Source organism: Ammodytes marinus (assembly GCF_949987685.1).
Source record: "Ammodytes marinus genome assembly, chromosome: 6".
Lineage (NCBI taxonomy): Eukaryota > Metazoa > Chordata > Actinopteri > Uranoscopiformes > Ammodytidae > Ammodytes > Ammodytes marinus.
In genome coordinates, this window is record NC_137235.1 from 29,968,231 (window position 1) to 29,995,362 (window position 27,132).

Consider the following 27,132-nt stretch of genomic DNA (forward strand, 5'->3'; position numbering starts at 1 on the left):
GTGTGTGTGTGTGTGTGTGTGTGTGTGTGTGTGCGCTCATATAAACTTGTTTGATTCCTAGTATGTGCAGAGGTCAAGTTGATGAAAGACTGTGTAAAAGCTTCTGAGCTAAGACACGTTGTTATTTCTAGAGGGAAGAGAGATACACTCATGCTGAGGGCTGAGATGGTTAGTTGAATACTCAATTAGTCAATAAAAGAACATCCATTATGAATGAGTGCATACTTATTTTTGGTCTTTTTATTTAGCAGAAAGTGCTAATAAATCATATATAGATTTTTTTTCAGTTTTCTTGGTCTATTTACTTAAAAGATATTCAACTGGATTTCTTTGGGTTTTGTTCAAATTATAAATGCTGTTTGAAAATTGAATATAAAGAAATTGCGATAGACATTTTTATTTTATTTTTGGTATGTCTATCAATTCCAAAATCGATGAAGGAGAAAAAATAATCTGATTAATCACTGAAAATTAAAAAAATTAAAAGAATCTTTGAAAACAAAAACACAAAACAAGAATCATGATCAAAATAACTTATTTGACCTCCGAGGGGTAAACTTCTAGTTCTAAAGCAACCCAATTTTTTGACCAAGTTTGATTTCTTTATTTTGGAATTATTTTTCAGTCTATGAAACGTTTTTTCAAAAATGCAATTGTCAAAAATGCCCATCAGCGACGGTGACGTTTTCAAATGTCTTGTTGTGATTTTCAGGTTACAACGTTCAGATTCGCCTCACTAATTTGCTTGAAAAAATAAATGAAAATGAATCGATTATCAATGTATTTACTGATTATTTTTCTGTTGATCGATTATTCGTTGAATAAGTCTCTGCCAATACATCAGCAAATATACCTAGGTTTCTCTTCCGATACAAAGTAGATCCGATAGTTTACTTTTCGAAATATGAAAGACTTTATTCTGCCTACTAACGCATCATTGTTTTAACCTTATTTTTAACTTAAGACAAACTCTTCCTTAATGAAACACAGTCTGGACACCCAGGAATAATCTGAATGAGCAAAGATTTCAGTGACAATTTCCGGACAGTTCTGGGGCTGTTTTCTGAGGTCGTCATCCAAGTCTCTTAATTGTGATGCATTGTGGTTAATGATGTTTTGGTCCTAATGTGCAGCATCATTGTAACAGCTTCCTGTTGTTGTATTGTTATGATTCCATCCTCGCTCCATGACTGCATTAAAAGTAGAACGCTTCACAAAAGGCAGCATATTATTGCAGGGTTATAGTACTGGATTGCATTAGATTGCGCAGGTGTTCACAATACTGCGTCCACCTCCTGTGTGTGTTTGTGTGTGTGTGTGTGTGTGTGTGTGTGTGTGTGTGTGTGTGTGTGTGTGTGTGTGTGTGTGTGTGTGTGTGTGTGTGTGTGTGTGTGTGTGTGTGTGTGTGTGTGTGTGTGTGTGTGTGTGTGTGTGTGTGTGTGTGTGTGTGTGTGTGTGTGTGTGAGAGAGAGAGAAAGAGAGAGAGATAATTTTCTAAGTAGCGGCTACGTGTTTACGATCTTGTTTACTACCGGGATCCATTTCAGAGAAGTCTTGTTATGTTTGCAAATCTCTGAGTGCGAGAGATGTAAAAAAAAAAAAGAGAAGAGAGAAGTCAAAGCGGGAAAGATAGAATGGGAGAGTGGGTGAGAGAGAGAGAGAGAGAGAGAGAGAGAGAGAGAGGGAGAGAGAGAGAGAGAGAGGGAGAGGGAGAGGGAGAGGGAGAGGGAGAGGGAGAGGGAGAGGGAGAGGGAGAGGGAGAGGCAGAGAGAGAAAAGGAAGCAGTGGGGCAGATCAATAGTTGACTGTTTTTTCTCCAGAGTATAATGATGAAATATGGTGTAAGCAGATCCGGTGCATAATCATTGCTGTGCTCCGCTGTTTCTCTCCCCCCCCGCACCACCCTGCCTCTGTGTGAGTGCACTGCTTGTCCTTGTGTTATTTTGACTTTGTGTGTGTGTGTGTGTGTGTGTGTTCAATAAACCTCCCTCTACAAGTGTCTTGACTCCATATATCTGTCCTCTGCGGTGTGTTCAGCCCCCATGTATTACAGTGTATCAATAATCACTCTGATCAGTATACTCCACGAGTCAAGTTCTCGTGTTTTCTCTCCGAGGACCTTTGGGTTTATTTTGGAGCTTTTTTGAGAAGGCTCCAGTTAAGAGACACTTCTCATTCCCGCAAATAGTCACACACACACACACACACACACACAGCACCATCGCAGAGTTTAGATATTGAGAATGTACAGTAGCTGAGGAGATGCGAGGGCCTGGTAACAGGAGTATCAATCCGTACCAGAGGTTGTCTACCAGTTGCATCATCCACTATGCGCCAAATTGCAGCATTTCTTAGCTGCAGTGTGACGATCTCGGAATTGTGGAATGAATTTCTTTACCTCTTTAAAACACACACACACACACACACACACACACACACACACACACACACACACACACACACACTCAATGTGGATCAATGCCAACGGACAGAGAGAGAAAAGAGAGCTGTATGTGTGTGCCTCAAAGGTGCTGCCAGCTCTTCACCACCTGTGGCTTTCAATGATTTCCATGCAGTTACAGTTCACATTGAGTTTTGATTTGCCTGTTTTCATCAAGGCCTTGTTTGGAAATACACGACAGCTGTTCTGAAACTATTTATGTCCATCTGGAGTCAGTTTTAACCTTAGAATAAAAAATTAAAAAAGATTTCTTTTAGATTAATTTTTGAAATTTCAAATGTTGATCTTCTCCGGATCTGATGCTTTTTATTTTCCTCGTATCAAAACTAGAAATCCTCAATAGCCTTTTTTTTTTTCATCTATTGTCTATTTGACGTGTGTAGACAGAGTTGATTAGGGCTGCAACTAATGATTAGTTTCATTGTGTGCTAACTCATATTTGAATTGAAGTAAATAGTCAAAAATAATTTTTATTTTTGTACTAACTGTACAAAATACAGCTATGTTCAATGTACTATCATATTCCCCTTTAAGTAATTGCAAGCAGCTACTTTGTAATGTATTAAAAAAATTATCGATGATTGACTTTCTGTCCAGCTGACGAAGCCGGAAGATGAATATTGGATTTGTATGATTGATTTTGACGGGAAACAATAGAAAAATATAATCTGGTAAAATATAAAGAAATATGGAAAGAAAGAAATATACATGTAGATGATGCACAGACTTGGCTGCCCAACCCAGTCTCACAGTGAAATGTAAAATAGGTACATTGGTCCACAGCGCAAAATGTAGAGATTTCACAATACAGGCCTTGAAATTGTGAATTACCTACATTTGTTCCCCCTATTCATTTCTAATGGCCAGCGTACATGTCACGTGACTTTCAAATCCTCCCGGCCGAAACGAAACCCAAGCTGTGACCGCCATTGCCCCAGCTTTTATTCTGCAGATTTTTAAGATGTGTAAGCTATTAAATGGGTTTTTGATAACATTGTTAGTGAGAAATGTGTGTCTTACTCTCACAATCTTCACTCAGTGAATGTATACGATGTAGTTTGATGGTTATCACGAATATTATTCTGGACATCGCCAAGAAAATGTAGAAATACAACATTTCTTTCAGGTCATATACTGGTTGCTATGCTGTTGCTATGACGCTCCTGGCGCTGCCTTAGACCGGAAACAGGAAGCGTTTGAATTATTATTATTTCTTTGCTGTAAATGCTTAATTTGTTGTTCTCTCATTTAAAAAACACATGTTTATTACAGAGGAGGGATGACGTCTACAGAGTCGCCTGCTAACAGCTCCCGTGACAGTTATGAACGTTTTATATTTTCGTTGTCACGAGGAAAGCCAATCAAGAGAGCAGAGCTCAGTCATCCTCCACGGTCAGACAGGAAGTGAAGCGATAAATTACAAAGTAAAATCAGTTTGACACTTCCGGTTTCACCATATGTAATGAATTTAGCTTTCTTGATATGTCATTTGTCATTTAGAGCGATCTGATGATTCTGATCACTCGATATTGCGGACTTTACAGTTAAAATAGCAGGAGAGATCACTTTGCTTGCTTTTTAACCTCTGCATAATCTTGTGGATTAAATTACTTTTTATTTTATTCATTATTTTACATGAAATTACCTTTGAGGGATATCCTTGACACCTATTTTTTTTCTCACCTGCACACTTTGTTACCTTTTACCTTTTACGTTGTATCTTATTTTCTATTGTCTATATCTTTTTAGTTTTTTTATTGTGCAAATAAATTAAATCAAATCAAAAGCATTACACCGGAAACAGGAAGCGTTTTGTTGACTTTCGTTTTTTATTTTTATTTTATTCTTTGCTGTAAAAGCTTAATGTAACTGCTAAATTGTGTTCTCTAATTTTTAAAAAACATGTTTATTTAAGAGCAGGGATTACGTCTCCAGAGTTGCCCGCTTACACCTCCTTTTTTTTATCTCGCAAATAAATTAAATCAAACTTACATTCATCATAAAGAGAGAGAAGAGAAGAAATATATATCATGATTTACTCTCTTCATTGCATTTCCTTTAGACGGACATGCCCTTGAGTGGTGGTGTCTTCTACTTATAGAGCGTTTTAAAATAGAAGGGTATGAAACCTGCAAAATATATGTATATTATTTAAAATAGCAAGTGCTAACAAAAAGCACTTTCCTTGCTTTTTAACCTCTGTATAATTTTTATTTTATTCATTATTTGACATTAAATTACCTTTGAGGTGAGATATCCTTCACCCATTGTTTTTCTCACCTGCACAAGTTACCTTTTACCTTTTACTTTATATCTTATTTTTCTGTGGCCTATTTTTTTATTGTGCAAATAAATTAAATCAAATAATAAGCATGATGGTGAATTGTAGGTGTGTTTAAATGTAGAGTCGTAGAATCTTTACACTGACAACATTAAGACCTTTCCAGCGATGTATTCAGTTGGTGTTCTTATGGCAAGGTTTTGATCTTCTGGGCCCTATTTCAGGTAGCTGGTTTTACATACTCTGAGTTTAATCCTGCGCTCTGAGCGCAGGGTTGATGAGTAACTCTGGGTTTTCGGTTACAGAACAGTGGATCAGCGTTGGGTCAATCAACTCTGAGCGTGTTCACTCTGGGTGGAGCGTGTGCATAAAAGCCATCGTCAATGGATCGCTGATAACATGATTCACCATGGAAACAGAAGAAACAAATGCGTGATCCTCCCACTTCTCCACTTCTCACTCCCACTGGAGTTAGAAATATTAACGAATGAGTTTAGGGTAGCCTATGGAGAAGAATTAACGGGGATATTGTCACATAACTCTGATCTAATCTCCTCGGCAATTCAGAAAAAAACAGAGCAATCATTTCGCTTCCGTATGAGAAGCCATAGTCTATTTTAAAAAGTTATGCATATCAGCAGTAAAGTAATAAAGCTGGCGCGGCACAGCATTTCTGACAGTGTTTTATATTCGCTGTATAATATGTTGGGAAGCTATAGCCTAATAGCCCACTGTGCAGTAAACAGACTGTCGCTTCTTTAAAATGGGGAGTGAAAGACAATTAAGTCCAGTTAAAAACAATACAAATAGGTTTATTAATCTGAATGTAGAGCATGTCACGATGTGTAAGGTGGCCGCCTATATGAACGGACTGAGAACAAGGCTACTGATCAGATAAATGCTCGGTCAAACGTAAAATCATCAGGAAATGATAAAAACATCCCGATGGAGATTTCTATGGAGTGATTTTGCTTCAAACTGTACAGGGACGTGTGTGACAGTGACACTCTTTATTCAGTCGGAGCTGCAGCGTAAAGTGAAAACAAACTCAGGGTAGGTCTAACCACCTATCCAGCAGGTTAGACCCACGGCGTATGTTGCCGCAGTAACTGACTCTCGGTTGCGCTGAACCTGCTACCTGAAACGGAAAACCCTGAGTTTCCACTAACTCAGAGCGAACAAACTCTGGGTTGACTCAAAACCAGCTACCTGAAATAGGCCCCTGATCACTTTTAAAGCCCAATAATGAAAATGAAGCTTTTTGTTTGCTCATTTGTTTTCTTTTGGAAATAATAATCCAAAGGATGTCACTTTCAGAGATTATAATGCAGAACGCTATGCATAATCTAAAATACAGGCCTAAATCAAATATACCTGCATAGATGGATGGATGGATTTGTAGATGGATAATGTAGGCCTACTTTATTTATTGCCATAGGGAAATTGTAGCATTGAAGCAGCAGTTATTGTGGATTGTATTGCAGTTGGCAGGAATGACTTTCTGTAGTGGTTGAATAGCTGAAGGAGCAGTGCTGTCCATTATCTTCAGCAGCTTGTGAATTATCATTCTCTCCACAACCAACTATGGGCCCAAATAGGTAAATAATGATTTGCTCATGAAGTACAGTCTGCTCTGTCCCTCCATGCACAACCCCCATGTTACATTTGCAGTCTGTTGTAGAAGTAAATGCAGGTCTCTGTAGCCCTCCACCATCTCATCCTCTTCCCCCAGGATTCGAGTAGCCAGGCATCCTATTGTTTTCGGCCTAGTGCTCCATTTCATCCAAAAATCCACAACCATCTCGATCATCTTCCTCCCACAACATGGCATGCACCACCCTCAACTGCTGAATATTCTGAATATCTCATTAAAATAGGCCTATGAAGAGAGTGCAGGGATTAAATGAGGGGCATGCAATGAAACATTTCTTAACAGTCTTTAGTCAATTTGGCCATGCTTTCTCTCTCTCTCTCTCTCTCTCTCTCACTCACACTCACTCACTCACTCACTCACTCACTCACTCACTCACTCACTGTTAACATAGTCTTCAGTCTGATTGACCATGCTCTCTCTCTCTCTCTCTCTCTCTCTCTCTCTCTCTCTCTCTCTCTCACTATCACTCAAACACACACACACACACACACACACACACACACACACACACACACACACACACACACACACACACACACACACAGTAGGGCTTTAGTGGATGATTTGGTTCAATAGGCCTATTAACTGATATAATATATGTTTTTAATATATTTTATTTCATAATAAATATAATCAGCCACATGAAATTACATTAAAATCAATATCAGGCTATAAAACAAACATAGTGGCCTTTTGATTCAGCTTGGTGCAGACATGAAAATGGAATGCGCCCATTCAGATGACGTCACAAGCTGAAAGAATGCGGCCCATCACCGGCGGACAGCTCGGAACTCTTTATATGTCCATGCCATGAACTCATAGGCATCGCTTCCATGCTTCATGGGAGCTGCTCGTGAAAAAAAAAACGTTCCTAACTGTCATGGGAGGTGTAAGCGGGCAACTCTGGAGACGTAATCCCTGCTCTTAAATAAACATGTTTTTTAAAAATTAGAGAACACAATTTAGCAGTTACATTAAGCTTTTACAGCAAAGAATAAAATAAAAATAAAAAACGAAAGTCATCAAAACGCTTCCTGTTTCCGATGTAATGCTTTTGATTTGATTTAATTTATTTGCACAATAAAAAAACTAAAAAGATATAGACAATAGAAAATAAGATACAACGTAAAAGGTAAAAGGTAACAAAGTGTGCAGGTGAGAAAAAAAATAGGTGTCAAGGATATCCCTCAAAGGTAATTTCATGTAAAACAATGAATAAAATAAAAAGTAATTTAATCCACAAGATTATGCAGAGGTTAAAAAGCAAGCAAAGTGATCTCTCCTGCTATTTTAACTGTGAAGTCCGCAATATCGAGTGATCAGAATCATCAGATCGCTCTAAATGACATATCAAGAAAGCTAAATTCATTACATATGGTGAAACCGGAAGTGTCAAACTGATTTTACTTTGTAATTTATCGCTTCACTTCCTGTCTGACCGTGGAGGATGACTGAGCTCTGCTCTCTTGATTGGCTTTCCTCGTGACAACGAAAATATAAAACGTTCATAACTGTCACGGGAGCTGTTAGCAGGCGACTCTGTAGACGTCATCCCTCCTCTGTAATAAACATGTGTTTTTTAAATGAGAGAACAACAAATTAAGCATTTACAGCAAAGAAATAATAATAATTCAAACGCTTCCTGTTTCCGGTCTAAGGCAGCGCCAGGAGCGTCATAGCAACAGCATAGCAACCAGTATATGACCTGAAAGAAATGTTGTATTTCTACATTTTCTTGGCGATGTCCAGAATAATATTCGTGATAACCATCAAACTACATCGTATACATTCACTGAGTGAAGATTGTGAGAGTAAGACACACATTTCTCACTAACAATGTTATCAAAAACCCATTTAATAGCTTACACATCTTAAAAATCTGCAGAATAAAAGCTGGGGCAATGGCGGTCACAGCTTGGGTTTCGTTTCGGCCGGGAGGATTTGAAAGTCACGTGACATGTACGCTGGCCATTAGAAATGAATAGGGGGAACAAATGTAGGTAATTCACAATTTCAAGGCCTGTATTGTGAAATCTCTACATTTTGCGCTGTGGACCAATGTACCTATTTTACATTTCACTGTGAGACTGGGTTGGGCTGCCAGTGCTTAGATGAAAAACAAAGTTTCTTGGAAGAGCACCCAAACTTTCCTCTGTAACATGTAGTTTAACTTACCGCCATCTCATCACAGTTTGTTAGTAACACACACACATTTACACACTAGAACCAATTTAACCTACAGTACCTGCTTTCTCCCCTCTTTAAAAAGAAAAAAAGCTCTTATGAAAAAAAAAAAAAAAAAAAGGAGCCAGAGAGTCAATTGCCTGACAGTGCAGATTTTTTTGCTTGTGTTGGGAAATTTGTCATCACACTCCGACTTACTACCTGGAATGGGAAAAACGTGTCGACGCCAGGACTTTTTCTCGCCTTTAATAACACACTTGCAAAAAAACACTGTCTCGCGCACATTTAGCCAGCACACACACACACACACACACACACACACACACACACACACACACACAATATCCTCTTTGAACTTTTTAAGTGATCCCTCGTCTCCCTCCATATATTATAACATGTATGAGGAGAACACGCTCTTGCTCCTTTGCAAGTCTCTTCCTTCACTTTTTCCTTGTGTTTCCACCTTTGCTTCCCTCTGCCTGTGATATCGTCCTTATTTCACGCTCTGCATACCTCACAGTTAATAGCTTCCTACTCTTTAGACACACACACACACACTCTCTCCCCCTCTCTCTCTGCGGCCCTGTGTCTATTGCTGTGAGCCTGCCCACTCTCTCCGTGCACAGGTTGCCATTATCGCTGATCTGATTCCTAATTCTCAATTAGCCCTCCACACAGCGCTCGTCGTTAATTATTTACCGACTCCCTCACCCCCCCCCCCCCCCCCCCCCCCTCGTCCCCCCCCACCCCCCTCGGCCCAGGCTAGATCAATGAGCAACGGGCACAGCACGCCGTTTCAATTTTAAACAAAGGCAAAGGTGGACGGCAGCCAGTTTTGTGGCACTCTGAGGTTTGAATTCATGCTCCCCCCTACATTTTGTTCTCTTTATGTCTGTTCCATGGTGTCCTCTGTGTGGTATACCGTGTGTCCTCGGCTGCCATCCTTTGTGTTCTCTATTATTGCTTGGAGAGTTGCCTGGAGGAGGAGGTGCCGTTAAAGACAGTAGTTCAATTGGGATTATTCAATAAAGGCAGACGACTTGACACCCCTGCATCATCACACGACTTGTGACTCTCACAATCTATTCCTATTCTCTATGTGCTAGCTTGTTTATGCTCACCTCGCGTACGCACCCACACATACCAGCCCCCAGGTCGTTTTTGAAGCGCTTAATCTGGCTATTTATTTTCGTGTGTGTGTGTGTGTGTGTGTGTGTGTACCATGCCACCAGCTTTCTAAGAATGTCCTCTCTGTGCCGCAGTAGTAGCTGGAGCAAAAGGTTCTCTGAAACAAGATTAACTAGAACTGCAAGCAGTTTTTACCGGGGGCCAAGCCTCCGACGCAACTCGTCGTCAAGCGCCGTGCCTGCCGCTCACTCCACAGAACCTATGGATGTAAAGTTTTTGACCGTGGGATGTTCGGTGCGGGAGTTGTATAGGTATCGCTGTTTATGGATGAATTTTGCGAAACTGCCACGGTGGAACGATGCAGCTCAATTCACAGAACAAGTGCATGTCAAGTTTTTTAATGTGCGATGTGTGGTTGGCGAGTTATGAGCAAAAGTAGATTGTCAGCCTTGACAAAATGGCCGCTGGAGCTAATTGCACAATGTAATGTCAATGGACATGCTAACATTCCCGCCTTTTTTCTTTGACGGAAAAAAAAATATCTAATTTTATTAAAAAGTCCCTTACACATTAATATTTCTTGGCCATATTTTTTATATAGACTCGTGTATGCCCCTTGATGGTTTCCCGTGAGTTTTAAGAATTTTCCTCTGGCCAATTAGGAAATATGAAATTTCCTAATTTATGGCGCCCCCTTATGGCGAAAATGTCCAATTTTTTTATTGAATGCAATTATGGGTAGCCCCAACATATGTCTAAAATTTGGACTTGATCCGACTTATGATTTTGGATTTATGAATTTTTTCGTAAAACGTAGCTAATCAACAAATATTTAAAACGCTACCGTTTCGTTATCGATGGTCGGATCAAAATTCTTTTACGTGATTTTTTTCCGTGTGGGTCGGTAGATGTTCTGTGCAAAGTTTGGTGTCAATTGTCCAAAAATTATGGGAGGAGTAGCGAAAAATATGTTTTGCAGTTTTCGCCATTTTGCAAAAAATCTATAATATCGCAAATGGGCGTGGCCTATGCCAAATGATGCAACTGACTCCAGTGCATCTGTGAATATAAAGTTTTTGACTGTGGGACGCTCGGTGTGGGAGTTATGACCCCAAACGCGTTTTCCTTCGTTGTAGCGCCACCTAGTGGCCGGCATGTCTGAATTTTTTTGTATGCGTACACGGCCCGGACCTGGATCTAGTCATGCAATTGGCATGTCTGCGCCCTTTACGGTTTGGGCTGTGCACGCAGTTTTAGATGACTACAAATAATAATAATAACTAGAACTGCAAGCAGTTTTGACCGGGGGCCAAGCCTCCGACGCAACTCGTCGTCAACCGCCGCGCCTGCCGCTCACTCCGCGGAATCTGCGGATGTAAAGTTTTTGACCGTGGGATGTTCGGTGCGGGAGTTGTATAGGTATCGCTGTTTACGGATGAATTTCGCGAAAGTGCCACGGTGGAACGATGCAGCTCAATTCACAGAACAAGTGGATGTCAAGTTTTTTAATGTGCGATGTGTGGTTGGCGAGTTATGAGCAAAAGCAGATTGTCAGCCTTGACAAAATGGCCGCCGGAGCTAATTGCACAATGTAATGTCAATGGACATGCTAACATTCCCGCCTTTTTTCTTTGACAGAAAAAAAAAAATCTCATTTTATTAAAAAGTCCCTTACACATTAATATTTGTTGGCCATATTTTTTATATAGAGTCGTGTATGCCCCTTGATGGTTTCCCGTGAGTTTTAAGAAATTTCCTCTGGCCAATTAGGAGATATGAAATTTCCTAATTTATGGCGCCCCCTTATGGCGAAAATGTCCAATTTTTTTATTGAACGCAATTAAGGGTAGCCCCAACATATGTCTAAAATTTGGACTTGATCCGACTTATGATTTTGGATTTATGAATTTCTACGTAAAACGTAGCTAATCAACAAATATTTAAAACGCTACCGTTTCGTTATCAATGGTCGGATCAAAATTCTTTCGAATGATTTTTTTCCGTGTGGGTCGGTAGATGTTCTGTGCAAACTTTGGTGTCAATTGTCCAAAAATTGTGGGAGGAGTAACGAAAAGTCAGTTTTGCAGTTTTCGCGATTTTGCGAAAAATCTATAATATCGCAAATGGGCGTGGCCTATGCCAAATGATGCAGCTGACTCCAGTGCATCTGTGGATATAAAGTTTTTGACTGTGGGACGTTCGGTGTGGGAGTTATGGCCCCAAACGCGTTTTCCTTCGTTGTAGCGCCACCTAGTGGCCGGCATGTCTGAATTTTTTTGTAGGCCGAGAGGCCGGGGGTCTGAACTAGTCATACAAGTGGCATGTCCCAACCCTTTACGGTTTGGGCTGTGGACACAGTTTTATGCGGCGAAGTATAATAATAACTAGAACTGCAAGCAGTTTTTACCGGGGGCCAAGCCTCCGACGCAACTCGTCGTCAACCGCCGCGCCGGCCGCTCACTCCGCAGAATCTGCGGATGTAAAGTTTTTGACCGTGGGATGTTCGGTGCGGGAGTTGTATAGGTATCGCTGTTTACGGATGAATTTCGCGAAAGTGCCACGGTGGAACGATGCAGCTCAATTCACAGAACAAGTGGATGTCAAGTTTTTTAATGTGCGATGTGTGGTTGGCGAGTTATGAGCAAAAGCAGATTGTCAGCCTTGACAAAATGGCCGCCGGAGCTAATTGCACAATGTAATGTCAATGGACATGCTAACATTCCCGCCTTTTTTCTTTGACGGAAAAAAAAAATATCTAATTTTATTAAAAAGTCCCTTAAACATTACTATTTCTTGGCCATATTTTTTATATAGACTTGGGTATGCCCCTTGATGGTTTCCCGTGAGTTTTAAGAAAATTCCTCTGGCCAATTAGGAGATATAAAATTTCCTAATTTATGGCGCCCCCTTATGGCGAAAATGTCCAATTTTTTTATTGAACGCAATTAAGGGTAGCCCCAACATATGTCTAAAATTTGGACTTGATCCGACTTATGATTTTGGATTTATTAATTTTTTCGTAAAACGTAGCTAATCAACAAATATTTAAAACGCTACCGTTTCGTTATCCATGGTCGGATCACAATTCTTTCAAATGATTTCTTTCCGTGTGGGTCGGTAGATGTTCTGTGCAAAGTCTGGTGTCAATTGTCCAAAAATTGTGGGAGGTGTAGCGAAAAATAAGTTTTTCAGTTTTCGCGATTCTGCGAAAAATCTATAATATCGCAAATGGGCGTGGCCTATGCCAAATGATGCAGCTGACTCCAGTGCATCTGTGGATATAAAGTTTTTGACTGTGGGACGTTCGGTGTGGGAGTTATGACCCCAAACGCGTTTTCCTTCGTTGTAGCGCCACCTAGTGGCCGGCATGTCTGAATTTTTTTGTAGGCCGGGAGGCCGGGGGTCTGAACTAGTCACGCAAGTGGCATGTCCCAACCCTTTACGGTTTGGGCTGCAGCACCACTTTTACTCGGAGAAAAATTAAAATAATAATAATAACTAGAACTGCAAGCAGTTTTTACCGGGGGCCAAGCCTCCGACGCGACTCGTCGTCAACCGCCGCGCCGGCCGCTCACTCCGCAGAATCTGCGGATGTAAAGTTTTTGACCGTGGGATGTTCGGTGCGGGAGTTGTATAGGTATCGCTGTTTACGGATGAATTTCGCGAAAGTGCCACGGTGGAACGATGCAGCTCAATTCACAGAACAAGTGGATGTCAAGTTTTTTAATGTGCGATGTGTGGTTGGCGAGTTATGAGCAAAAGCAGATTGTCAGCCTTGACAAAATGGCCGCCGGAGCTAATTGCACAATGTAATGTCAATGGACATGCTAACATTCCCGCCTTTTTTCTTTGATGGAAAAAAAATAATCAAATTTTATTAAAAAGTCCCTTACACATTAATATTTCTTGGCCATATTTTTTATATAGACTCGTGTATGCCCCTTGATGGTTTCCCGTGAGTTTTAAGAAATTTCCTCTCGCCAATTAGGAGATATGAAATTTCCTAATTTATGGCGCCCCCTTATGGCGAAAATTTCCAAATTTTTTATTGAACGCAATTAAGGGTAGTCCCAACATATGTCTAAAATTTGGACTTGATCCGACTTATGATTTTGGATTTATGAATTTTTTCGTAAAACGTAGCTAATCAAGAAATATTTCAAACGCTACCGTTTCGTTATCCATGGTCGGATCAAAATGCTTTAGCAATTTTTTGTTCCGTGTGGGTCGGTAGATGTTCTGTGCAAACTTTGGTGTCAATTGTCCAAAAAATATGGGAGGAGTAGCGAAAAATATGTTTTGCAGTTTTCGCGATTTTGCGAAAAATCTATAATATCGCAAATGGGCGTGGCCTATGCCAAATGATGCAGCTGACTCCAGTGCATCTGTGGATATAAAGTTTTTGACTGTGGGACGTTCGGTGTGGGAGTTATGACCCCAAACGCATTTTCCTTCGTTGTAGCGCCACCTAGTGGCCGGCATGTCTGAATTTTTTTGTAGGCTGAGAGGCCGGGGGTCTGAACTAATGATGCTATTGGCATGTCTGCACCCTTTACGGTTTGGGCTGTGGACACAGTTTTAGGCGACGAAGTATAATAATAATAACTAGAACTGCAAGCAGTTTTTACCGGGGGCCAAGCCTCCGACGCAACTCGTCGTCAACCGCCGCGCCTTCCGCTCACTTCACAGAATCTGTGGATGTAAAGTTTTTGACTGTGGGATGTTCGGTTGGCGAGTTATGAGCAAAAGCAGATTGTCAGCCTTGACAAAATGGCGGCCGGAGCTAATTGCACAATGTAATGTCAATGGACATGCTAGCTGAGATTAGCATTCCGCCTTTTTTCTTTGATGGAAAAAAAAAATCTAATTTTATTAAAAAGTCCCTTACACATTAATATTTCTTGGCCATATTTTTTATGTAGACTCGTGTATGCCCCTTGATGGTTTCCCGTGAGTTTTAAGAAAATTCCTTTGGCCAATTAGGAGATATAAAATTTCCTAATTTATGGCGCCCCCTTATGGCGAAATTCTCCAAATTTTTTATTGAACGCAATTAAGGGTAGCCCCAACATATGTCTAAAATTTGGACTTGATCCGACTTATGATTTTGGATTTATGAATTTCTACGTAAAACGTAGCTAATCAACAAATATTTAAAACGCTACCGTTTCGTTATCCATGGTCGGATCAAAATCATTTTACATGATTTCTTTCCGTGTTGGTCGGTAGATGTTCTGTGCAAAGTTGGGTGTCAATTGTGCAAAAATTGTGGGAGGAGTAGCGAAAAGTCAATTAGGAGATATAAAATTTCCTAATTTATGGCGCCCCCCTATGGCGAAATTTTCCCAATTTTTTATTGAACGCAATTAAGGGTAGCCCCAACATATGTCTAAAATTTGGACTTGATCCGATTTATGATTTTGGATTTATGAATTTCTACGTAGAACGTAGCTATCAACAAATATTTAAAACGCTACCGTTTCGTTATCGATGGTCGGATCAAAATGCTTTAGCATGATTTCTTTCCGTGTGGGTCGGTAGATGTTCTGTGCAAACTTTGGTGTCAATTGTCCAAAAATTGTGGGAGGAGTAGCGAAAAGTCAGTTTTACAGTTTTCGCGATTTTGCGAAAAATCTATAATATCGCAAATGGGCGTGGCCTATGCCAAATGATGCAGCTGACTCCAGTGCATCTGTGGATATAAAGTTTTTGACTGTGGGATGTTCGGTGTGGGAGCTATGACGTTTTCCTTGATATAGCGCCACCTAGTGGCCGGCATGTCTGAATTTTTTTGTCTGCGTAGTCCGGACGGACCTGGATCTAGTCATGCAATTGGCATGTCTGCACCCTTTACGGTTTGGGCTGTGCACGCAGTTTTAGGGGGGTAAGTATAATAATCCTTACAAAAACAATAGGGTTCCCTGCCCCGCAGGGCTTGGGAACCGCGTTGCTGTGCAAAACGCGGTCCCAGCTCCTGCTCGGGCTTGGCCCCCTAATAATAATAATAATCGCCACAAAAACAATAGGGTTCCCTGCCCCGCAGGGCTTGGGAACCGCGTTGCTGTGCAAAACGCGGTCCCAGCTCCTGCTCGGGCTTGGCCCCCTAATAATAATCGCCACAAAAACAATAGGGTTCCCTGCCCCGCAGGGCTTGGGAACCGCGTTGCTGTGCAAAACGCGGTCCCAGCTCCTGCTCGGGCTTGGCCCCCTAATAACTAGAACTGCAAGCAGTTTTTACCGGGGGCCAAGCCTCCGACGCAACTCGTCGTCAACCGCTGCGCCGGCCGCTCACTTCACAGAATCTGCCGATGTAAAGTTTTTGACCGTGGGATGTTCGGTGTGGGAGTTGTATAGGTATCGCTGTGTATGGATGAATTTCGCGAAACTGCCACGGTGGAACGATGCAGCTCAATTCACAGAACAAGTGGATGTCAAGTTTTTTAATGTGCGATGTGTGGTTGGCGAGTTATGAGCAAAAGTAGATTGTCAGCCTTGACAAAATGGCCGCCGGAGCTAATTGCACAATGTAATGTCAATGGACATGCTAACATTCCCGCCTTTTTTTCTTGACGGAATTTTTTTTTTTAAATTTTATTAAAAAGTCCCTTAAACATTACTATTTCTTGGCCATATTTTTTATATAGACTCGGGTATGCCCCTTGATGGTTTCCCGTGAGTTTTAAGAAAATTCCTTTGGCCAATTAGGAGATATAAAATTTCCTAATTTATGGCGCCCCCTTATGGCGAAATTCTCCAAATTTTTTATTGAACGCAATTAAGGGTAGCCCCAACATATGTCTAAAATTTGGACTTGATCCGACTTATGATTTTGGATTTATGAATTTTTTCGTAAAACGTAGCTAATCAACAAATATTTAAAACGCTACCGTTTCGTTATCCATGGTCGGATCACAATTCTTTCGAATGATTTCTTTCCGTGTGGGTCGGTAGATGTTCTGTGCAAAGTTTGGTGTCGATTGTCCAGAAATTGTAGGAGGAGTAGCGAAAAGTCAGTTTTGGAGTTTTCGCGATTTTGCAAAAAATCTATAATATCGCAAATGGGCGTGGCCTATGCCAAATGATGCAGCTGACTCCAGTGCATCTGTGGATATAAAGTTTTTGACGGTGGGACGTTCGGTGTGGGAGTTATAGCCCCAAACGCGTTTTCTTTGGTGTAGCGCCACCTAGTGGCCGGCATGTCTGAATTTTTTTGTAGGCCGAGAGGCCGGGGGTCTGAACTAGTCATGCAAGTGGCATGTCCCAACCCTTTACGGTTTGGGCTGTGGACACAGTTTTATGCGGCGAAGTATAATAATAATAATAATCGCCACTAAAACAATAGGGTTCCCTGCCCCGCAGGGCTTGGGAACCGCGTTGCTGTGCAAAACGCGGTCCCAGCTCCTGCTCGGGCTTGGCCCCCTAATAATCGCCACTAAAACAATAGGGTTCCCTGCCCCGCAGGGCTTGGGAACCGCGTTGCTGTGCAAAACGCGGTCCCAGCTCCTGCTCGGGCTTGGCCCCCTAATAATAACTAGAACTGCAAGCAGTTTTTACCGGGGGCCAAGCCTCCGACGCAACTCGTCGTCAACCGCCGCGCCGGCCGCTCACTTCGCAGAATCCGTGGATGTAAAGTTTTTGACCGTGGGATGTTCGGTGCGGGAGTTGTATAGGTATCGCTGTTTATGGATGAATTTGGCAAAACTGCCACGGTGGAACGATGCAGCTCAATTCACAGAACAAGTGGATGTCAAGTTTTTTAATGTGCGATGTGTGGTTGGCGAGTTATGAGCAAAAGCAGATTGTCAGCCTTGACAAAATGGCCGCCGGAGCTAATTGCACAATGTAATGTCAATGGACATGCTAACATTCCCGCCTTTTTTCCTTGACGGAATTTTTTTTTTTAAATTTTATTAAAAAGTCCCTTAAACATTACTATTTCTTGGCCATATTTTTTATATAGACTCGGGTATGCCCCTTGATGGTTTCCCGTGAGTTTTAAGAAAATTCCTTCAGCCAATTAGGAGATATAAAATTTCCTAATTTATGGCGCCCCCTTATGGCGAAATTCTCCAAATTTTTTATTGAACGCAATTAAGGGTAGCCCCAACATATGTCTAAAATTTGGACTTGATCCGACTTATGATTTTGGATTTATTAATTTTTTCGTAAAACGTAGCTAATCAACAAATATTTAAAACGCTACCGTTTCGTTATCCATGGTCGGATCACAATTCTTTCGAATGATTTCTTTCCGTGTGGGTCGGTAGATGTTCTGTGCAAAGTCTGGTGTCAATTGTCCAAAAATTGTGGGAGGTGTAACGAAAAGTCAGTTTTGCAGTTTTCGCGATTTTGCGAAAAATCTATAATATCGCAAATGGGCGTGGCCTATGCCAAATGATGCAGCTGACTCCAGTGCATATGTGGATATAAAGTTTTTGACTGTGGGACGTTCGGTGTGGGAGTTATGACCCCAAACGCGTTTTCCTTCGTTGTAGCGCCACCTAGTGGCCGGCGTGTCTGAATTTTTTTGTATGCTGAGAATTCACGGACCTGGATCTAGTCATGCAATTGGCATGTCTGCACCCTTTACGGTTTGGGCTGTGCACGCAGTTTTAGGGGACGAAGTATAATAATAATAATAACTAGAACTGCAAGCAGTTTTTACCGGGGGCCAAGCCTCCGACGCAACTCGTCGTCAACCGCCGTGCCTGCCGCTCACTCCACGGAACCTGTGGATGTAAAGTTTTTGACCGTGGGATGTTCGGTGCGGGAGTTGTATAGGTATCGCTGTTTATGGATGAATTTTGCGAAACTGCCACGGTGGAACGATGCAGCTCAATTCACAGAACAAGTGCATGTCAAGTTTTTTAATGTGCGATGTGTGGTTGGCGAGTTATGAGCAAAAGTAGATTGTCAGCCTTGACAAAATGGCCGCCGGAGCTAATTGCACAATGTAATGTCAATGGACATGCTAACATTCCCGCCTTTTTTCTTTGACGGAAAAAAAAAATCTAATTTTATTAAAAAGTCCCTTAAACATTACTATTTCTTGGCCATATTTTTTCTATAGACTCGTGTATGCCCCTTGATGGTTTCCCGTGAGTTTTAAGAAATTTCCTCTGGCCAATTAGGAGATATGAAATTTCCTAATTTATGGCGCCCCCTTATGGCGAAAATGTCCAATTTTTTTATTGAACTTAATTAAGGGTAGCACCAACATATGTCTAAAATTTGGACTTGATCCGAGTTATGGTTTTGGATTTATGAATTTCTACGTAAAACGTAGCTAATCCACAAATATTTAAAACGCTACCGTTTCGTTATCGATGGTCGTATCAAAATTCTTTTACGTGATTTCTTTCCGTGTGGGTCGGTAGATGTTCTGTGCAAACTTTGGTGTCAATTGTCCAAAAATTGTGGGAGGAGTAGCGAAAAATATGTTTTGCAGTTTTCGCGATTTTGCGAAAAATCTATAATATCGCAAATGGGCGTGGTCTATGCCAAATGATGCAGCTGACTCCAGTGCATCTGTGGATATAAAGTTTTTGACGGTGGGACGTTCGGTGTGGGAGTTATGACCCCAAACGCGTTTTCCTCCGTTGTAGCGCCACCTAGTGGCCGGCATGTCTGAATTCTTTTGTATGCGTACACGGCCCGGCCCTGGATCTAGTCATGCAATTGGCATGTCTGCGCCCTTTACGGTTTGGGCTGTGCACGCAGTTTTAGATGACTACAAATAATAATAATAATAATAATCGCCACAAAAACAATAGGGTTCCCTGCCCCGCAGGGCTTGGGAACCGCGTTGCTGTGCAAAACGCGGTCCCAGCTCCTGCTCGGGCTTGGCCCCCTAACTAGAACTGCAAGCAGTTTTTACCGGGGGCCAAGCCTCCGACGCAACTCGTCGTCAACCGCCGCGCCGGCCGCTCACTTCACAGAATCTGCCGATGTAAAGTTTTTGACCGTGGGATGTTCGGTGTGGGAGTTGTATAGGTATCGCTGTGTATGGATGAATTTCGCGAAACTGCCACGGTGGAACGATGCAGCTCAATTCACAGAACAAGTGGATGTCATGTTTTTTAATGTGCGATGTGTGGTTGGCGAGTTATGAGCAAAAGTAGATTGTCAGCCTTGACAAAATGGCCGCTGGAGCTAATTGCACAATGTAATGTCAATGGACATGCTAACATTCCCGCCTTTTTTCTTTGACGGAAAAAAAAAAATCTAATTTTATTAAAAAGTCCCTTAAACATTACTATTTCTTGGCCATATTTTTTATATAGACTCGTATATGCCCCTTGATGGTTTCCCGTGAGTTTTAAGAAAATTCCTCTGGCCAATTAGGAGATATAAAATTTCCTAATTTATGGCGCCCCCTTATGGCAAAATTCTCCAATTTTTTTATTGAACGCAATTAAGGGTAGCCCCAACATATGTCTAAAATTTGGACTTGATCCGACTTATGATTTTGGATTTATGAATTTTTTCGTAAAACGTAGCTAATCAAGAAATATTTAAAACGCTACCGTTTCGTTATCCATGGTCGGATCAAAATGCTTTCGTAAGATTTCTTTCCGTGTGGGTCGGTAGATGTTCTGTGCAAAGTTTGGTGTCGATTGTCCAAAAATTGTGGGAGGAGTAACGAAAAGTCAGTTTTGCAGTTTTCGCGATTTTGCGAAAAATCTATAATATCGCAAATGGGCGTGGCCTATGCCAAATGATGCAGCTGACTCCAGTGCATCTGTGGATATAAAGTTTTTGACGGTGGGATGTTCGGTGTGGGAGTTATGACCCCAAACGCGTTTTCCTTCGTTGTAGCGCCACCTAGTGGCCGGCATGTCTGAATTTTTTGGTATGCTGAGAATTCACGGATCTGGATCTAGTCATGCAATTGGCATGTCTGCACCCTTTACGGTTTGGGCTGTGCACGCAGTTTTAGGGGACGAAGTATAATAATAATAATAACTAGAACTGCAAGCAGTTTTTACCGGGGGCCAAGCCTCCGACGCAACTCGTCGTCAAGCGCCGTGCCTGCCGCTCACTCCACGGAACCTGTGGATGTAAAGTTTTTGACCGTGGGATGTTCGGTGCGGGAGTTGTATAGGTATCGCTGTTTATGGATGAATTTTGCGAAACTGCCACGGTGGAACGATGCAGCTCAATTCACAGAACAAGTGCATGTCAAGTTTTTTAATGTGCGATGTGTGGTTGGCGAGTTATGAGCAAAAGTAGATTGTCAGCCTTGACAAAATGGCCGCCGGAGCTAATTGCACAATGTAATGTCAATGGACATGCTAACATTCCCGCCTTTTTTCTTTGACGGAAAAAAAAAAATCAAATTTTATTAAAAAGTCCCTTAAACATTACTATTTCTTGGCCACATTTTTTATATAGACTCGTGTATGCCCCTTGATGATTTCCCGTGAGTTTTAAGAAAATTCCTCTGGCCAATTAGGAGATATAAAATTTCCTAATTTATGGCGCCCCCTTATGGCGAAAATGTCCAATTTTTTTATTGAACGCAATTAAGGGTAGCCCCAACATATGTCTAAAATTTGGACTTGATCCGACTTATGATTTCGGATTTATGAATTTCTACGTAAAACGTAGCTAATCAACAAAAATTTAAAGCGCTACCGTTTCGTTATCGATGGTCGGATCAAAATTCTTTCAAAAAAATCTTTTCCGTGTGGGTCGGTAGATGTTCTGTGCAAAGTTTGGTGTCAATTGTCCAAGAAATATGGGAGGAGTAGCGAAAAATATGTTTTGCAGTTTTCGCGATTTTGCGAAAAATGTATAATATCGCAAATGGGCGTGGCCTATGCCAAATGATGCAGCTGACTCCAGTGCATCTGTGGATATAAGGTTTTTGACTGTGGGACGTTCGGTGTGGGAGTTATGACCCCAAACGCGTTTTCCTTCGTTGTAGCGCCACCTAGTGGCCGGCATGTCTGAATTTTTGTCGTATGCGTAGTCCGGGCGGACCTGGATCTAGTCATGCAATTGGCATGTCTGCACCCTTTACGGTTTGGGCTGTGCACGCAGTTTTAGGGAGGTACAAATAATAATAATAATAATAATAATAACTAGAACTGCAAGCAGTTTTTACCGGGGGCCAAGCCTCCGACGCGACTCGTCGTCAACCGCCGCGCCGGCCGCTCACTCCGCGGAATCCGCGGATCTAAAGTTTTTGACCGTGGGATGTTCGGTGCGGGAGTTGTATAGGTATCGCTGTTTACGGATGAATTTGGCGAAACTGCCACGGTGGAACGATGCAGCTCAATTCACAGAACAAGTGCATGTCAAGTTTTTTAATGCGCGATGTGTGGTTGGCGAGTTATGAGCAAAAGTAGATGGTCAGCCTTGACAAAATGGCCGCCGGAGCTAATTGCACAATGTAATGTCAATGGACATGCTAACATTCCCGCCTTTTTTCTTTGATGGAAAAAAAAAAATCTAATTTTATTAAAAAGTCCCTTAAACATTACTATTTCTTGGCCATATTTTTTCTATAGACTCGTGTTTGCCCCTTGATGGTTTACCGTGAGTTTTAAGAAATTTCCTCTGGCCAATTAGGAGATATAAAATTTCCTAATTTATGGCGCCCCCTTATGGCGAAAATTTCCGAATTTTTTATTGAACGCAATTAAGGGTAGCCCCAACATATGTCTAAAATTTGGACTTGATCCGACTTATGATTTTGGATTTATTAATTTTTTCGTAAAACGTAGCTAATCAACAAATATTTAAAACGCTACCGTTTCGTTATCCATGGTCGGATCACAATTCTTTCGAATGATTTCTTTCCGTGTGGGTCGGTAGATGTTCTGTGCAAAGTCTGGTGTCAATTGTCCAAAAATTGTGGGAGGTGTAGCGAAAAATAAGTTTTTCAGTTTTCGCGATTCTGCGAAAAATCTATAATATCGCAAATGGGCGTGGCCTATGCCAAATGATGCAGCTGACTCCAGTGCATCTGTGGATATAAAGTTTTTGACTGTGGGACGTTCGGTGTGGGAGTTATGACCCCAAACGCGTTTTCCTTCGTAGTAGCGCCACCTAGTGGCCGGCATGTCTGAATTTTTTTGTAGGCTGAGAATTCAAGGATCTGGATCTAGTCATGCAATTGGCATGTCTGCACCCTTTACGGTTTGGGCTGTGCACGCAGTTTTAGGGGACGAAGTATAATAATAATAACTAGAACTGCAAGCAGTTTTTACCGGGGGCCAAGCCTCCGACGCAACTCGTCGTCAACCGCCGCGCCGGCCGCTCACTCCGCGGAACCTGCGGATGTAAAGTTTTTGACCGTGGGATGTTCGGTGCGGGAGTTGTATAGGTATCGCTGTTTACGGATGAATTTCGCGAAAGTGCCACGGTGGAACGATGCAGCTCAATTCACAGAACAAGTGGATGTCAAGTTTTTTAATGTGCGATGTGTGGTTGGCGAGTTATGAGCAAAAGCAGATTGTCAGCCTTGACAAAATGGCCGCCGGAGCTAATTGCACAATGTAATGTCAATGGACATGCTAACATTCCCGCCTTTTTTCTTTGATGGAAAAAAAAAATATCTAATTTTATTAAAAAGTCCCTTACACATTAATATTTCTTGGCCATATTTTTTATATAGACTCGTGTATGCCCCTTGATGGTTTCCCGTGAGTTTTAAGAAATTTCCTCTGGCCAATTAGGAGATATGAAATTTCCTAATTTATGGCACCCCCTTATGGCGAAAATGTCCAATTTTTTTATTGAACGCAATTAAGGGTAGTCCCAACATATGTCTAAAATTTGGACTTGATCCGACTTATGATTTTGGATTTATGAATTTTTTCGTAAAACGTAGCTAATCAAGAAATATTTAAAACGCTACCGTTTCGTTATCCATGGTCGGATCAAAATGCTTTAGCAATTTTTTTTTCCGTGTGGGTCGGTAGATGTTCTGTGCAAACTTTGGTGTATATTGTCCAAAAATTATGGGAGGAGTAGCGAAAAATATGTTTTGCAGTTTTCGCGATTTTGCGAAAAATCTATAATATCGCAAATGGGCGTGGCCTATGCCAAATGATGCAGCTGACTCCAGTGAATATGTGGATATAAAGTTTTTGACTGTGGGACGTTCGGTGTGGGAGTTATGACCCCAAACGCGTTGTCCTCCGTTGTAGCGCCACCTAGTGGCCGGCATGTCTGAATTCTCTTGTATGCGTACACGGCCCGGCCCTGGATCTAGTCATGCAATTGGCATGTCTGCGCCCTTTACGGTTTGAGCTGTGCACGCAGTTTTAGATGACTACAAATAATAATAATAATAATCGCCACTAAAACAATAGGGTTCCCTGCCCCGCAGGGCTTGGGAACCGCGTTGCTGTGCAAAACGCGGTCCCAGCTCCTGCTCGGGCTTGGCCCCCTAATAAAAATAATCGCCACTAAAACAATAGGGTTCCCTGCCCCGCAGGGCTTGGGAACCGCGTTGCTGTGCAAAACGCGGTCCCAGCCTGCTCGGGCTTGGCCCCCTAACTAGAACTGCAAGCAGTTTTTACCGGGGGCCAAGCCTCCGACGCAACTCGTCGTCAACCGCCGCGCCGGCCGCTCACTTCACAGAATCTGTGGATGTAAAGTTTTTGACTGTGGGATGTTCGGTTGGCGAGTTATGAGCAAAAGCAGATTAAAATGGCGACCCGAGCTAATTGCACAATGTAATGTCAATGGACATGCTATCTGAGATTAGCAATTGCGCCAAATCTCTTTGACGGAAAAAAAAAATCTAATTTTATTAAAAAGTCCCTTAAACATTACTATTTCTTGGCCATATTTTTTATATCGACTCGGGTATGCCCCTTGATGGTTTCCCTGGAGTTTTAAAAAAATTCCTTGGGCCAATTAGGAGATATCAAATTTCCTCGTTTTATGGCGCCCCCTTATGGCGAAATTCTCCAATTTTTTATTGAACGCAATTAAGGGTAGCACCAACATATGTCTAAAATTTTGACTTGATCCGACTTATACTTTTGGATTTATGAATATTTACGTACAAGGAAGTAACTGTGAGCTAATTTTCAAATATTCAAAGCGCTACCGTTTCGTCATCGAAGGTCGTATCAAAATTCTTTTGAATAACTTTTTTCCGTGTGGGTCGGTAGATGTTCTTTGCAAAGTCTGGTGTCAATTGTCCAGAAATTGTGGGAGGAGTAGCGAAAAATAACTTTTTCAGTTTTCGCGATTTTGCGAAAAATCTATATATACGGAAATGGGCGTGGCCTATGCCAAAAGATGCAGCTGACTCCAGTGAATCTGTGCATATAAAGTTTTTGACTGTGGGAGTTTCGGTGTGGGAGTTATGGCCCCAAACGTGTTTTCTTTGGTGTAGCGCCACCTAGTGGCCGGCATGTCTGAATTTTTTTGTATGCTGAGAATTCACGGACCTGGATCTAGTCATGCAATTGGCATGTCTGCACCCTTTACGGTTTGGGCTGTGCACGCAGTTCTAGCGGCGACAAATAATAATAATCCTTACAAAAACAATAGGGTTCCCTGCCCCGCAGGGCTTGGGAACCGCGTTGCTGTGCAAAACGCGGTCCCAGCTCCTGCTCGGGCTTGGCCCCCTAACTAGAACTGCAAGCAGTTTTTACCGGGGGCCAAGCCTCCGACGCAACTCGTCGTCAACCGCCGCGCCGGCCGCTCACTCCGCAGAATCTGCGGATGTAAAGTTTTTGACCGTGGGATGTTCGGTGCGGGAGTTGTATAGGTATCGCTGTTTACGGATGAATTTCGCGAAAGTGCCACGGTGGAACGATGCAGCTCAATTCACAGAACAAGTGGATGTCAAGTTTTTTAATGTGCGATGTGTGGTTGGCGAGTTATGAGCAAAAGCAGATTGTCAGCCTTGACAAAATGGCCGCCGGAGCTAATTGCACAATGTAATGTCAATGGACATGCTAACATTCCCGCCTTTTTTCTTTGACGGAAAAAAAAATTTCTAATTTTATTAAAAAGTCCCTTAAACATTACTATTTCTTGGCCATATTTTTTATATAGACTCGTGTATGCCCCTTGATGGTTTCCCGTGAGTTTTAAGAAAATTCCTTTGGCCAATTAGGAGATATACAATTTCCTAATTTATGGCGCCCCCTTATGGCGAAAATGTCTGAATTTTTTATTGAACGCAATTAAGGGTAGCCCCAACATATGTCTAAAATTTGGACTTGATCCGACTTATGATTTTGGATTTATTAATTTTTTCGTAAAACGTTGCTAATCACTAAATATTCAAAGCGCTACCGTTTCGTTATCGATGGTCGGATCAAAATTCTTTCGAATGATTTCTTTCCGTGTGGGTCGGTAGATGTTCTGTGCAAACGTTGGTGTCAATTGTCCAAAAATTGTGGGAGGAGTAGCGAAAAGTCAGTTTTGCAGTTTTCGCGATTTTGCAAAAAATCTATAATATCGCAAATGGGCGTGGCCTATGCCAAATGATGCAGCTGACTCCAGTGCATCTGTGGATATAAAGTTTTTGACGGTGGGACGTTCGGTGTGGGAGTTATAGCCCCAAACGCGTTTTCTTTGGTGTAGCGCCACCTAGTGGCCGGCATGTCTGAATTTTTTTGTAGGCCGAGAGGCCGGGGGTCTGAACTAGTCATGCAAGTGGCATGTCCCAACCCTTTACGGTTTGGGCTGTGGACACAGTTTTATGCGGCGAAGTATAATAATAATAACTAGAACTGCAAGCAGTTTTTACCGGGGGCCAAGCCTCCGACGCAACTCGTCGTCAACCGCCGCGCCGGCCGCTCACTCCGCAGAATCCGCGGATGTAAAGTTTTTGACCGTGGGATGTTCGGTGCGGGAGTTGTATAGGTATCGCTGTTTATGGATGAATTTCGCGAAACTGCCACGGTGGAACGATGCAGCTCAATTCACAGAACAAGTGCATGTCAAGTTTTTTAATGTGCGATGTTTGGTTGGCGAGTTATGAGCAAAAGCAGATTGTCAGCCTTGACAAAATGGCCGCCGGAGCTAATTGCACAATGTAATGTCAATGGACATGCTAACATTCCCGCCTTTTTTCTTTGACGGAAAAAAAAAAATCTAATTTTATTAAAAAGTCCCTTAAACATTAATATTTCTTGGCCATATTTATTCTATAGACTCGTGTATGCCCCTTGATGGTTTCCCGTGAGTTTTAAGAAAATTCCTCTGGCCAATTAGGAGATATAAAATTTCCTAATTTATGGCGCCCCCTTGTGGCGAAATTCTCCAAATTTTTTATTGAACGCAATTAAGGGTAGCCCCAACATATGTTTAAAATTTGGACTTGATCCGACTTATGATTTTGGATTTATTAATTTTTTCGTAAAACGTAGCTAATCAACAAATATTCAAAGCGCTACCGTTTCGTTATCGATGGTCGGATCAAAATTCTGTGTGATAATTTCT